Source organism: Gorilla gorilla, chromosome 2 (assembly GCF_029281585.2).
Source record: "Gorilla gorilla gorilla isolate KB3781 chromosome 2, NHGRI_mGorGor1-v2.1_pri, whole genome shotgun sequence".
NCBI lineage: Eukaryota > Metazoa > Chordata > Mammalia > Primates > Hominidae > Gorilla > Gorilla gorilla.
In genome coordinates this window covers 149515154-149528942 of record NC_086017.1, presented here as the reverse complement: position 1 = coordinate 149528942, position 13789 = coordinate 149515154, and the positions used below count along the sequence as shown (strand labels likewise).

At 49.9% G+C, this 13789-nt stretch overlaps 1 protein-coding gene across 8 annotated transcripts in view; it reads right to left on the bottom strand.

The window, feature by feature from the left end:
* MRAS (muscle RAS oncogene homolog) overlaps positions 1 to 10776 on the bottom strand; it is a 58676-nt gene extending 47900 nt beyond the window's left edge. For 2 of the 8 annotated variants that reach the window (XR_008678545.2, XM_055383430.2), the window contains exon 1: positions 9562 to 9873. The gene's annotated coding sequence lies outside the window, so the exon portion shown is untranslated. Of the gene's footprint in view, positions 1 to 8944; positions 9181 to 9259; positions 9880 to 10003 lie in introns of those variants that run through there. The other 6 variants (XR_008678546.2, XM_004037724.5, XM_004037725.5 and 3 more) reach the window with 6 other exon arrangements.
* Positions 10777 to 13789: the final 3013 nt, after the last annotated feature.

Sequence of the window (13789 nt, the reverse complement as noted above, 5' to 3'; positions counted from 1 at the left end):
TCGCCCAGGCTGGAGTGCAATGGCACAATCTTGGCTCAGTGCAGCCTCTGCCTCCTGGATTCAAGCGACTCTCCTGCCTCAGCCGTCCAAGTAGCTGTTACTACAGGCGCATGCCACCAGGCCTTGCTAATTTTTGTATTTTTTTAGTAGAGATGGGGTTTCACCATGTTGGCCAGGCTGGTCTCGAACTCCTGACCTCAAGTGATCCCCACCCACCTCAGCCTCCCAAAGTGCTGGGATTACAGGCGTGAGCCACCATGCCCAGACCCCTTTACATCTGACAAGGGCAGCCCACAGCCTAGTCTAAGACAGATTGTTATCCTTGTTCTGCAATCAAAAGTAATGAAAATTTGGAGTTTTCAGAAGGTCTGGGGGAAAGTATCCAGGAAAATTGGTCCCTGGAAAATAGCAGTAAACTAGGTTTGAGGAGACAGCCACAGAGACATTCTCCAAGGGTGTGACCAAGCAAGGGGAGGGTGTCTGACATTCATTTTTAACTTCTGCCCTGATCTGGACTGCAGACAACTCCCTTTCTTAAAAGCCCTTGGTGGATGCCTGTTATATACAATAATAGTGGCTTAGCGGATGAAGAAGCCAACCTTACCGTATGCACATGGGGCAAAGTGGAGTGGAGGCCAGGCGGCCAGTGGGCATGGCCCATACCCTGAAATCTTCAGAAATACTGCAGATGGGGAGGGCTGTCATCAATACTTCGGCAATTTTTAAAGAAAATAAATGATACCCTCAGAGAATTTCTACAAGGAGAAAATCCTTTGGAAGAATTAAGAAATACTGGGGGATGTACCTCTTCATTTCCACATGTCAGGTGAGAGCCTGACCCAGTATAACTGGACTAGAGAAGAAAGGCCAGAGTGTGGCTGGGATACTCCCATTACAGATATGGAGGAGGAGGCTACAGAGGTGGAGATTCACACAGACAAGTAGTGGAACAGAAATTGGAGCAGAGGGTTCCTTCAGGAAGGGAGGACTGAAAGTCCCTGAGTCCCCAGGCTGCCAATTCTGCAGCCTGGCTGGGTGGCCTCAGACCCCTCCCTGCCTGAACACCAGGCACTGCTAGAGGCCCCGCTTGGGGCAAGGGCGGACCCACCTTCTCCTTCCACACAAAGGGGCTCTCCCAGCCCTGCCGTCTTTCCTATTTACCCACCCCAACCCTAAATAGAAAAAGTCCCTGTTAAATGCTCTATTAGAATGGTTATTTTGTTGAAGTGCCAAGTGACCTGCTCCTCCTGTTCCCCGCTTTCCATCCCTCCAGCCATCCCCAGTTGGGAGTCCAGAAATAAAACAAAGGCTTTGTTTCTTTATTTTGATTTCCTCCTAAAATCTCAAACATGCAGGAAACACCCACCCAGCCCCAGATTAGTGGACTCAGGCAGCTGTCCACTGCGGTGGGTGGGACGGAGGGGACGGGGTCAGTGAGTAGGGGTGGATGGGAAGGCTATGATGCCAGCTGGCCTTAATTGCTTGGGAGTGCCAGGGCACCTGGCCTCTCCAGGGCTGGACTTCCTCAGCGGGAGCATGAGACAGACTAGGCCTTCCAGCTCTGCCCCAGGAACCTCAACCTGAGGAATGTGGGTGGAGAGGGAAGGCTAAGGAGGCATAGCTCATAGAAGTTTTTAAAAATATATGCCCCCAAGTCTTCGGGACAGTGATCCCACCCTCCTTCTATCATCTCTGGTTATAATAAAGCAGACATTGAAAGAAGACCATGATAGACTGGTGAGAGCAGTGTTGGCCAAGAAAGACGGCTTTGCCTGTCTCCTCCTTGAGCCTCCATTTCCAATGGAGTGAAAATATAAAGAAATGAATTTGTGGGTTATCTAAAAAGGGAGAATTTTCAAGAAGGTAAGTTGAAATTCTAAAGGATTAGGAAAAAAAGCTAAACTGAACCAAAATTAATTTTGCTTTTGAAATGAATACATAATGCTTTTGAGAGGCAAGAATCTGCCGCCAACACCCCCCATAAATGGTCAGCTCCTACAGGGGTGGGGGAGTCTCCTGAATCCACTACACTCCAGCAATCTCCCCACAGATCCACATGCCCACAAATACTTTTACATTTAATCTGTGTACTTGGTATACTAGGGCCAGCCTAATATACAGTATGCCAAGTAGTTTCTTTTTAAACCCAAACTTGTCTTTAAAAAGGTATGCCTGTAAGTATAACACATATGTGGATTTCCACATAATCACATAGGCACTGGTTGTATAATATGTTCAACTGCCTTCACTGGTACGGCTTCCATTGCAAGATAAGCCTCAATAAAGCAGGGCCTTCTGAGGTCTCTCAGCACCCAGCCTTCGCTGGCTTTTGCAGCATCTCCATCAGAATGAGGGAAAAGGATCTGGTGGTGCTATTTTTTATTTTTATTTTTTGAGACAGAGTCTCTCTGTCGCCAGGCTGAAGCACAGTGGCGCGATCTCAGCTCTCTGCAACCTCTGCCTCCCAGGTTCAAGCAATTCTCCTGCCTTGGCCTCTGGAGTAGCTCAGACTACAGGCGCACACCACCACGCCCAGCTAAGTTGTATATTTTTAGTAGAGACGGGTTTTCACCATGTTGGCCAGGTTGGTCTCGAACTCCCGACCACAAGTGATCCTCCTGCCTCAATCTCCCAAAGTGTTGGAATTACAGGCGTGAGCCACTGCATCCAGCCTGGTGGTGTTATTCTTTAAGGGCAACTCAGGGAAGGAAAATGTTTCAAGACATTCTCAGCACTTAATGAAGAGGACTTGGGGTCTCCCGCAGGTCCCCACTATCTATTATGAAACCAGATGAAATCTCGGTCCCCAATAAGGACTGACAAGAATCTGCCCTGGATAAGAAAGCCTTTCCACAAGTTTTTGAATCTTTCTGCACAGCTTTAAAAAGCAGAGCTTTACTCACTGTTCTAACTCATGGCAAACTACATGCAAACAGGATAACACCAGGCTTCAGCTCAGGAGTCAATCAGTAGGTGGAAAGGAGAAGGCTGCAAACAGTTGGGTGAGAAGCTGCGTCCTGTCATCATGGAGAGCTTCTAACTGCAGCTGCAGGGTTGGCTCTGCCGCCTTACTCCTGCTTGGCAGAGAGAAGGACCCAGTACCAGGCACCTGGTTTTTTCTGTGAAAGCTGCAGGAAGGGAAAACTGTGAAGTTATGGATTAGAAAGTAAGCCATCATACTTTTGGTTTCCTTCTCTTAAAGTAATCCTATACTTTAGAGTATATAATGTATTTTCTGTCCAGGTGTGGGGGCTCATGCCTATAATCCCAGCACTTTGGGAGGTCGAGGTGGGAGGATCGCTTGACGCCAGGAGTTCAAGATGAGCCTGAACAACAAAGGGAGACCCCATCTCTACAAAAAAAAATTTTTTTAATTAGATGGGCAAGGTGGCACATGCCTATAGTCTCAGCTACTCAGGAGGCTGAGGCAGGAGGATGGCTTGAGCCCAGGAGTTCGAGGCTGTGATAAGCTATGATTGCTCCACCACACTCCAACCTAAGCAACAGAGTAAGACTTCACTGCTAACAACAACAAAAAGCATTTTGTTATCATTGTCATATAATTATAAAAAGAGAATATGTTTTCTCTATCTTCCAAATATACAAACCTATCATTAATATTACAGTTCAGTTTAGGCAGCTATGACTAAACCATGCTCTACAGCTTGGCTAAACCCACAATGGTCAAGGCAGGTGTTTGTGAGGGTAGATGAACTTCTCTGAAAAAGATCATAGCCAAAAACACACACTCTCCCCAGAGTGGCTTCTCCCCAATGTGGTCAGAAGCAGCAAAAGCCTCTTTAGTCAACAACTTCTAGGGAGGCCCATTGGCATTAACTGAGGACATGAAGCCCCAAGAGAGAGCCAATACATGAAAACTTAGGAGCAAGGCTCCCAAAAGCCCATTGCAGGCTGAGGATGGGCCAAACTGGCCAGGGCAAAGGATGAGTGGTCTGGTTTTAAGTCCAGCCCTACTGTGAAAAGGATCAAGTGCAGACAAAATGGTCACATCTGTTCATCTTGGGTAATAGGTACATGGTATTTGTTATACTACCCTTTACACTTTTCTTTTTCAAAATTAAAAAAAAAAGTGGGCAAATGATTTAGGGGTTCATTTGTGACTGTAAGATTAATGACAGTCAGGGAAGACTCCTGCCAGCGAGGGACTCGCTGCCTCTCTTTGCCAGCCAGCGTCTTCTGCACCTCTGCTGCCTCACCACATCTTTGTGCACAGGCTGCTCCATCCCTGCTCCTCATGAGGCCTTTGCCCACTGCACTGATTATGTAGAGCCACACCTCCATGGGATAGGTCCCCTAAGCACCAGGAGAGAAGGGATCATGACATTTTTGGTCATCCAGTGCTGGGAACAGCACGGTCTAACGGAAGGAGCATGCACTTCAGGAAGAGACAGACCATGGCCAGATTCCTTTCTGACTCTGCTTCTCTCAGGTTATGACTGCAGGTGACCTACTTAACTTCCTTGAGCCTCGGGTTTCCACATCTATAAAAAGTTAACTACATCTAACACAATTTTTGTGAGGCTTAGAGATAGCGAATATAAAGTATACAGTACAGGGTCCAGCCCACAAGTCTTTACTGAAGGAAAGATGGATGGAGAGATGGATCAATGAATGGAAGGGTAGGTGGGTGGCTGGAAGGATGGATGGAAGAAAGGACGGACATACAGAGGGGCTGTTTTTAAACCATGACATTTGAAGAGCAGTTGAAGAAAGTAAAGCTGCTCATGGTGGAGAAAAGCAGGACTGTCAAAGGTTCATGTGGGACAGGTTAAGGGAAGAAGGGAAAGAACTTCCCAACAATGAGAGAATCCGCAAATGCAGTGGACTGACTCAAAGGGTAGAGACACTGTGTCTCTAGAAGGGTCCAGGTGAAGTCAAAGACACACCCCTAATGGGCTGTCAGGGAAGGAAGGACTCCCCTTGTGGAAAGTTTCCCAGCCTTTCCTCAAGGGCTCACTTTCCCATTTGGGCCATATTTGTCTACTATTGTACTATAACTAGCTTAATCTGAAAAACACCATACTTTTAAAAATTTTCTTTTTTTTTACTTAAAATACTTCTTTAGCCTTAATCTGGGCAAAATATCCATTAAAAAACTCCCAGTTTGTTGTGATGCCTGTATTTTTATAATACATTTAAATAAACCAGCACATAACTATTAAAATGAAAGATGCTGTGTCCCACCTAAAATCATCTTCCTCACCACTATGAGAAATGTGCTCTACGGGGTGTGACTCGACTTAATACACTCAGGGGGCTCCTTCTGGGTCTAGGATTCTGTCCTCCAAAGGTTGCTTGAATACTGGTAATGCTCTTCATTCTCCCGGCCCTTTCTGGCCTCCCAAGCGTATTTTCATGTGTATATTTTATCTAATCCCCATGACGACACTGAGGGCTGGGCAGAGAAGTCACAGATGCAGCCTGGGCCCAGGCAGCACAGGATCCAGACAAGGCCCTACAGATGGTCACAGAGGCCAGAACCAGAGCTCCCAACTCTCCACCCACCCTCCTTTGTTTGGCCACTACAAGCTGCACAGCCGAATTCATTATTGGTGCTCCCCAAAATCTTACTAGCACTACAACCCATATGTAAATCATATTGTTTTATCCGTCAAGGTAGCCTGATGCGAGGACTATACCCCTCTGAGACTCAGAAAGTCACTTCAGCAACCGGTGATGACCCACATTGTCATGCAGCAGTCCCCACCTAGTGAAGCTACCAAGAATATTAAAGACAATGATAGGGACATTAAGAAGCAAAATACAAAAAATACATTTTTATATATAATATATAACCAAAAAAATCAAATAATATGGATTGGACTAGAATATAAAAAATATTTTTTAATATAACAACAACAAAAAGAAGCAAAATACACATTGCTGCTTCATGACTCCTACAAGAGGAATGCCTGCAGAAAGCTGTCTTAGATCATGCTGGCCAGCTAAACGGCCCTAGGGGCTCAGTGGTGGGGGCCAGGGCAAGGAGGGCCAGGGTGGAGTCTCTGGGAATAGGTGGAACCAACTGCATCACACAGGTAGCGGGAATGCTACCTAGAGAACAAGAGATGGGGCACCATTGAATGCATGGCGAGTGCAGCGTGGTCTCCACCTCAGCCTGAACCTCATCACCTCTGCGGAAGCATGAGGCAGTGCCAGCACTGCCCTCTTTGTCAGACCCACTGGCTGACTGCACAGACTTCAACTCACAGGCTAGGCAATGACAACTGTCCCACTCTATTTGTACTCTTGGCCCCCATCTCTGCCCTCTCACACTGCACTGGAATGGCATGCTGACTTGGCTGCACAATGGGCTTACAGAATAGGTCTGCCATGAACATTAGAGAAGTCACGTGCCTTTAGATCAGAGATGGCTAAACTGGGATCCAGGGCTGGTTTTCAGAGATCCATGAATCCCCTGAATTATATGTCCAACTTTGTACATCAACGTTCCCTGGGCTTCTCATCAACATCTTAAAGAGGCTGTGACTCACGAAGACAAAACCTATTACTCTGAACTCCAGACACTCAGCCTTTATGGCTACCAGTCCCATGCAGGAACTTGCTGGAAGTGGCACTGATATCCCATTCCTGTGTACAGAGACCTTCCAAGAGCAGAGAGCATCTTTGGGAGATCTGAGCTCTGCTTAATCTTACTTACTGTTATTTGGGTTTTGTTACTTGCAGCCAAAGCATCCCCACTGATTCAGTACTACAGGGCTCAGAGGCATGATCTAACACTTAGGAGGGCTGGCAGGGACTCAGAGTCCAGCAAGAAAATTCCTCTTAAAGCTTGAATTCTCTGCTGAGTCCCTAGACAATGGGTACCTGCCAGGTGTCCCAGGTCTCAGGGAACTCCTCCAGCTCCTTTTTTTCCCGTCTCCAGATAAAGGTTACTGTACCTTCTAAGCCTGCCCAGGGCCTGGCAGGTACAGAGCCTCTGGAACTCAATGCACATCCTCTGGACACTTAAGAACATTCCAGCATTGCACAAGAATGCATTCCCATTCAGTTCACATGAGTATGCTTGTACAAACTACACAATGCTCATGAGCAGCTATGTTTTTCAATTGCTTTCAGGGAGACACACTCTGTTTGGGGGCATTTCATTGGCAGAACAGATTACAATGGTTAAATCTGATGTGAAATATATTATGGAAGCCACATTTCCCTGAGAACTCACTAGATCCAGGAGGCTGGTCAACATGTGATTCTGACTGAGGTTAGGACCAGTCATCCCAGGAGCCTAATTTATCAGAGGCCAATAGTCATTCCTGGTTCCAGGTGATCACTAGAGCTCAGGAACCAAACCAACCCCAAGGGTAACTGACTTGTCACTATTTTTTTTTTTTTTTTTTTGAGACAGGGTCTTGCTCTGTCACCCAGGCTGGAGTGCAGTGGCGTGATCATGGCTCACTGCAACCTCTGCCTTCTGGGCTTAAGCAATCCTCCCACCTCAGCCTCCCAAGTAGCTAAGACTACAGGTGCGTGCCACCAGGCCCAGCTAATTTTTGTAGAGATGGAGTTTCACCATGTTGCCCTGGCTGGACTTGTCACTTTATAAGTAGCTCAGACGAACTGAGTGTGAAATACCAGTGGCTAGAGCTAATAATAACATAAAAGTTAAACCTGTCACAAAGTGTCTTATGTAGGTGAAAACAGAGGTGGAAATTAGCAACTGTCTTATGGAGGAGCGAAGCTGACAACGCTGGAGACAATCACTTGCTTCACCAAAGAGCCTTGACTACTGCCTACCCCCAGTCCCGCCCCCAGCTTTAGGAAATGCCGAGGTCACATCTAGGGGGTCAGTTTCCACCAGAGCACGAGGCTTGCCCAACACCTCCCTCCCCAGAGGCTGGCAGACCTCAAAAACCCCAGAGCATGAAAGCCCCATGCCTCCCACCCCGGCAGAAAAAGGACAAACTACACCATAAACTACAGAGAGAAGCTAACTGGCTGCTGGGCAGTGTGAACAGACCTAAGGGTGAAAACCATTGCCCGAAACATTTTCAGCCCCACTCAGCAGGGACATGTGATTTACAGGAAATTAGGAGGTTTACCAAATGTTAGCAGCTCAAGTTTCTTCCCCGGGAAAAGAAGCAGGAGAAGCTCTAAGAACTGTATCCGAGAAAGTGCTTTGTTCACTGCTAAGCTTCTGACACGAGTCAGTTATTAATACCCACAGCTCACTGCCTCACACTTCAACCCACCAGTGAATGTCTATAGTGAATACTTATAAAACAATATATTACAAAACTCTAACACAGGCTGCACCAGAGCCTTCCAAAGCCCAGGACAGCCACGTGGCCAAAAGCATGGACTTCAGATATGATCTTGGGCAAGCTGTTGGCTCTTTTTCACCCCAGTTCCTCCATCCTTTACAATAAACAAAATCCTTCTGGAGGTGTCTTGTCAAGAGGTGTCTTGTCAAATGATGAGCAAATCCACTTCAAGTGCCTGGTCTTTGTAAGCCCTGTTGGTTGCTGTTATTACAGTGGAGTTTCAGAGCTCTTAAAGTCATATCTCCATCTTACTTCTGCTGCCAGACAAACCTCTGGAGGCCACGATTCGGAGCCTTGTCAGCCACCCTCTCTGGTCAGGTCCAGGACAGAGTGAGTCCTAGAGGAGCAAGGCCAGGGAGGTTCCACACCATCAGGGGCCACTGGGGAGTAAGGGCAATGGCAGAGCTCTATGATCAAGGCCCCAGTGGCCTTGATGGACTTTGTCCACCTCTCCAGACTCCACTTTGCCCCAGGCCAGAACAGACCTCAGCTCTAGCCAGAGTCTAACTGGGTGTCCAGTGTATACGCTGCGGCCAGCCAGACATTAACTCCTCTAGGCGGCCTTCTCTCACCTCCCACTCTGGAGTAGGGACCCCTAGGGGCTCCCACAACCCCTGGGCTTACCGAATCTCAGCACTTACCACACTGGCTTGTCACTTTGTGCTCTTGTCTTCCCCGCAGGGCAGGACTGGCACCGTGTCTGATGCCTCAGCCAGGTCAGTTCAATGTATGAGCCCAGGCCCTAGTTGTGACCACAGCTCCAGCTCCCCAAACCTCCGGGGGCAGTGAAGGGTTGTTTATGAAGCAGGCTGCGTTTTATTATTCAGATGAATTTGTCAACTCCCTGGCGGATCCCTCCCCTCGTTAACGCCATCTTAAGGCGGGGGGGTAAAGAGTCCCCCACCCACCCACCCACCCATCCCCCCCCCGCCCCGTCCTGCCGCCCATCTACCCACCGGGTTCTCGCCCAGGCAGCCAAGGAACTGTAATTACCATGAAAGGGTCTCTTTGAGCGGCGCGCGGGCCCTCCCCACTAGGGTCTTGGTCGTGGCCGATTTCACGAACGCACACCGTTACGCGGGAGCCCGCGATGGGGGCAAAACGCCACGCACAGCCGGTCCCAGGGCGCACCCCGCAAGCGGAGAGCGCGGCCGAGCCCGGAGGGCGGCCACACCTCCCGCCCCGGAACAAAGCGACGGCCGGGGCGAGAGGCGGCGCGGCCGGGCCCCCTCCCCTCCAAGGCCGCCCGACCACTCACCGCGCGCTCCAGCCCCGGCTCGGCTCCGGCACTCAGGCCGCCCCCTCCTAGCCTGCGCCGGTGAGGAGGCAGCGTCGCGCCCGCCGGGCCCCGCGGCCGCCGGACTGACGGCTCCCCGCCAGCCGGCCACTCCGGTCCGTCCCCGCCCCGGCGCCTCCTTAAAGCGACCGCGCCGCCAGCGTGCGCCCCGAGCGCCTAGCGCGCCGCGCATTCCTTATATTGCCACAGCGCCTGCTAAAAATAGAGCGCCGCTGCGGGCGCGCCAGTGGGGAGCCCAGGCCGGGTGCCTCGACCCTGTCGCCCCCGCGTGCACCCCGGCCCCCAGGACGCGCGCCTGCGAAGTCCAGCCCACCCGCGCCGAGTCCCCTGGGCCCGGCAGGGCGCGCTAGAGCGCCAGGGGCTGGGGTCGGCGCCGCAGCCTCTCCCGCGGCCCAGCACTTACCCGGGTCAGATCCGTGGTGCCGGGGAGCTGGCTTTAAGGTGGACGCCGAGTGGGAATTCGACTCGGCCTCTTTAAGAGCCTCTGCGCTCCAACCTTTAAATCTCCGCTGCGGCCGGGCCGACTTCTGAGCCTAGGGACGCCTCCCCAGTCCTAGGCGAACCTCCGCCGCCACCTTAGCTGCATTCCCTTCGAATCCTGAGACGTCTTTCTTCCAGATCATGCCCCAGCGTCTCTCCCCGCAGGCCTTCTGGGTGCACCGTTCCAGGGCCCAAACTTCGTTGGGATGGATGCGACGGGGACAGGCGACACTCGCGCACCATTTCATTGTTTCAGTTCCGCTAACTCCTCTCCAGCGGCGTCATTTTCCCCCCGTTAAAAAAATAAAGATATAATTCAACACCATAAAATTCCACCTTTTGAAGTGTACAATTCAAGCCGGGCGCGGTGGCTCACGCCTGTAATCCTAACACTTTGGGAGGCCGAGGCGGGTGAATCGCCTGAGGTCAGGAGTTCAAGACCAGCCTGGGCAACATGGTGAAACCCCGTCTCTACTAAAAATACAAAAATCAACCCGGCATGGCGGCACGTGCCTGTGATCTCAGCTACTCGGGAGGCTGAGGCAGGAGAATCACGTGAACCCGGGAGGCAGAGGTTGTAGTGAGCCGAGATTGCGCTACTGCACTCTAGCCTGGGCAACAGAGTGAGACGCTGTCTCAAAAAAAAAAAAAAGTGTACAATTCAGTGGTGTTTAGCATATTCACAAAGTTTTGCAACCATCACCATGAGCTAATTCCAGAACATTTTCACCACTTCCCACTCCCCTCCCCCGCCCCTCACAAAAAGAACTACCCATTAGCAGTCACTCCTCATTCACCCCTTTCCTCCGCCTCTGGGAACCACTTATCTACTTTCAATCTCTATGGATTTCCCTATTCAGGACATTTTCTATAAACGGAATCATACAACATGTGGCCTTTTGTGACTATGACTAGCTTCTTTCAGTAAACAATGTTTAATGATCTATTCATGTTGTAACATGTAGCAGTACTTCATTCCTTTTCATGACTGAGTAATATTTCACTGCATGTCTATACCTTTTGTTTATCCCTGCAACACTTGATGGATATTTAGTTTTCTGCTTTGGGGCTACTGTGAATAAAGCTGCTATGAATATTCATGTATAAGTCTTTGTATGAACATATGTTTTTCTTTCTCTTGGGTATATACCTAAGAGTGGAATTCCTGGATCATATGTTAACTCCATGTTTAACTTTTGGGGGAACTGCCAAACTGTTTTCCAAAGCAGCTGCACCCCACATTCCCACCAGCAACATATGAGGGTTCCAATATCTCCACATCTTTGCAAACACTTGTAATTGTGTGTCTTTTTTTATTCTAGTCATCCTATTGGGGGCAAAATGGCATTTCATTGTGGTTTTGATTGTCAGCATCATTTCTGAGGACATTCTTTTTCTGGGTGGACCTCAATGACTTAGAACCAGCTTTACATGTCCAGGGAACCCACTCCCTTCTCAGGTTTGCCCCAGGCCTAAGGGAGCCTCACAGTGCTGCTGGCTCTGCCTGCCATGCTGAGGCTCTCAATCCCATGCAGGCTTCCTTTGGCATCCCAGCCACCCATGCAGCCATTTGGTGGGAGCTGCTGTGCACCCCCTGTGCCTCCACTCCCACCTGCTGCTCCAAAGACCCTGTAGACCCCAAGTGTCCCCCAGGAAGGGGACAGCAGGTTGGGTGCCATCAAGAGTATCTCTCCTTGGCAGTAGGGAGTAAAAGACCTGGTTGGGGAGAAGGCTTGAGGGACAGTAGTTTACCTCGACTGTCTAGGTTTGCCCTGGAACCTGACTCCCTCGACCCCCTCTATTTACCACAGAACTTGGGAAGGCGGGCAGGGATCTGTACATCCTGGTGGCCTGTGGGCTCCCCATATAAGAGATGTCCTCTCTTGGGCCCTGACTGGCACAAGACCCTGACCATGCCCTCAGCTTGAGCTGAGCCAACATCTATGCAAGAGTCAAAGAGATGTCTTTATACTGCTTTTATACACATATCTGTAATAATACCTCTTCTCAGAAATGGAACTTAAACAGCTAATAGTCATACCCAGGTACCTGGGATTCTCCTTTTTTTTTTTTTCTTTTTTGAGACAGAGTCTCGCTCTGTCACCCAGGCTATAATGCAGTCGCATGATCATAGCATCACAGCTCACTGCAGCCTCGACCTCCCGGACTCAAGACATCTTCTCACCTCAGCCTCCCGAGTAGCTGGGACTATAGGTGTGCACCACCATGCCTGGCTACTTCTTGTACTTTTTGTAGAGATGTTGCCGAGGCTGATCTGGAACTCCTGGGACTCAAGCAATCCACCTATCTGGGTCTCCCAAAGTGCTGGGATTACAAGTGTGAGACACTGTGCTTGACCTACCTAAGATTGCCTAATGGTGAGAGTAAATCTTGCAGATTGCGATTGCGGATGGGCTGTTCCATTTGAGCTGCCTCCTCTGCTCTTTGGACCTTGAAATACAAGTTGTGGCTCAGTTGCTGGAAAATGGGGGCTTAGAGAACAGAGCCACTGAGCAGAAAAGCTTCATTCATCCAGTAAACACTGCCAGAGCATCTACTGAGTACCGGGCACTGGGGCAGAGACCTGCCTTCAAGCAAGCTGAGTGCCAACTGAGGAGCAAGTGGTGTGGAAGAGAGAAGCACAGGGCCTGTGGGAGACCAGAGGAAGGGCACCTAATCCAATATGGCAAGGAGGCAAGTGCCAAGGGAAGGACTTCTGTGAGAGCTGATGACTGAGCCACATCTGGAAGGACAAATAACAATTAGCTAGGGCCGGGCGTGGTGGCTCATGCCTGTAATCCCAGCACTTTGGGAGGCCAAGGCAGGCAGATCACAAGATCAGGAGTTCAAGACCAACCTGGCCAATAGGGTGAAACCCCATCTCTACTAAAAAAAAAAAACAAAAATTAGCCAGGTGTGGTAGCGGGTGCCTGTAGTCCCAGCTACTAGAGAGGCTGAGGCAGGAGAATTGCTTGAACCCGGGAGGCGAAAGTTGCAGTGAGCTGAGATCGTGCCACTGCACTCCAGCCTGGGGGACAGAGTGAAACTCCATCTCAAAAAACAAAAATTAGCTAGGCTGAGAAGGGAAGGAGAAAACCTTATATGCTGAAGGATGATTGAGCAGAAGTCTTTCCAAAGTCTCTGGCAGATGTGCCTGGCTGATCAGGTGTGTTTGAGGCATGGCAGAAGGCCAGACACCTAGCCAAAAACCCAGGCAAGGCTCAGGCCCAAATTTAATCCACAGAGGTCCAAGGTCAGACACAGGGCCAGGAGCCAATTTCCGGCTAAAGTAAGAGCCACTGAACTGACCTAGAGCAGGACAAAACAAACATACTTCATCCACTGCAACATGTCCTACACTTGCCTCTCTGCCCTGAGGCTTGCTGAGTGCCATGCCTCAGAGCCAATCCAAACTGGTGCCTAGTTCAGCAGCAAACGTGGGGGCCTGGGACCATGGGGCTGGAAGTCAACCAGGTCATTGTGGCCCAGCCTTCCTCTAGAACTCCCAGCTTCAGGCCAGACGCGGTGGCTCACATCTGTAATCCCAGCACTTTGGGAGGCCGAGGCAGGTGGATCACCTCAGGTCAGGAGTTTGAGACCAGCCTGACCAACATGGTGAAACCCCACCTCTACTAAAAATACAAAATTAGCCAAACATGGTGGCGCATGCCTGTAATCCCATCTACTTGGGAGGCTGAGGCAGGAGAAT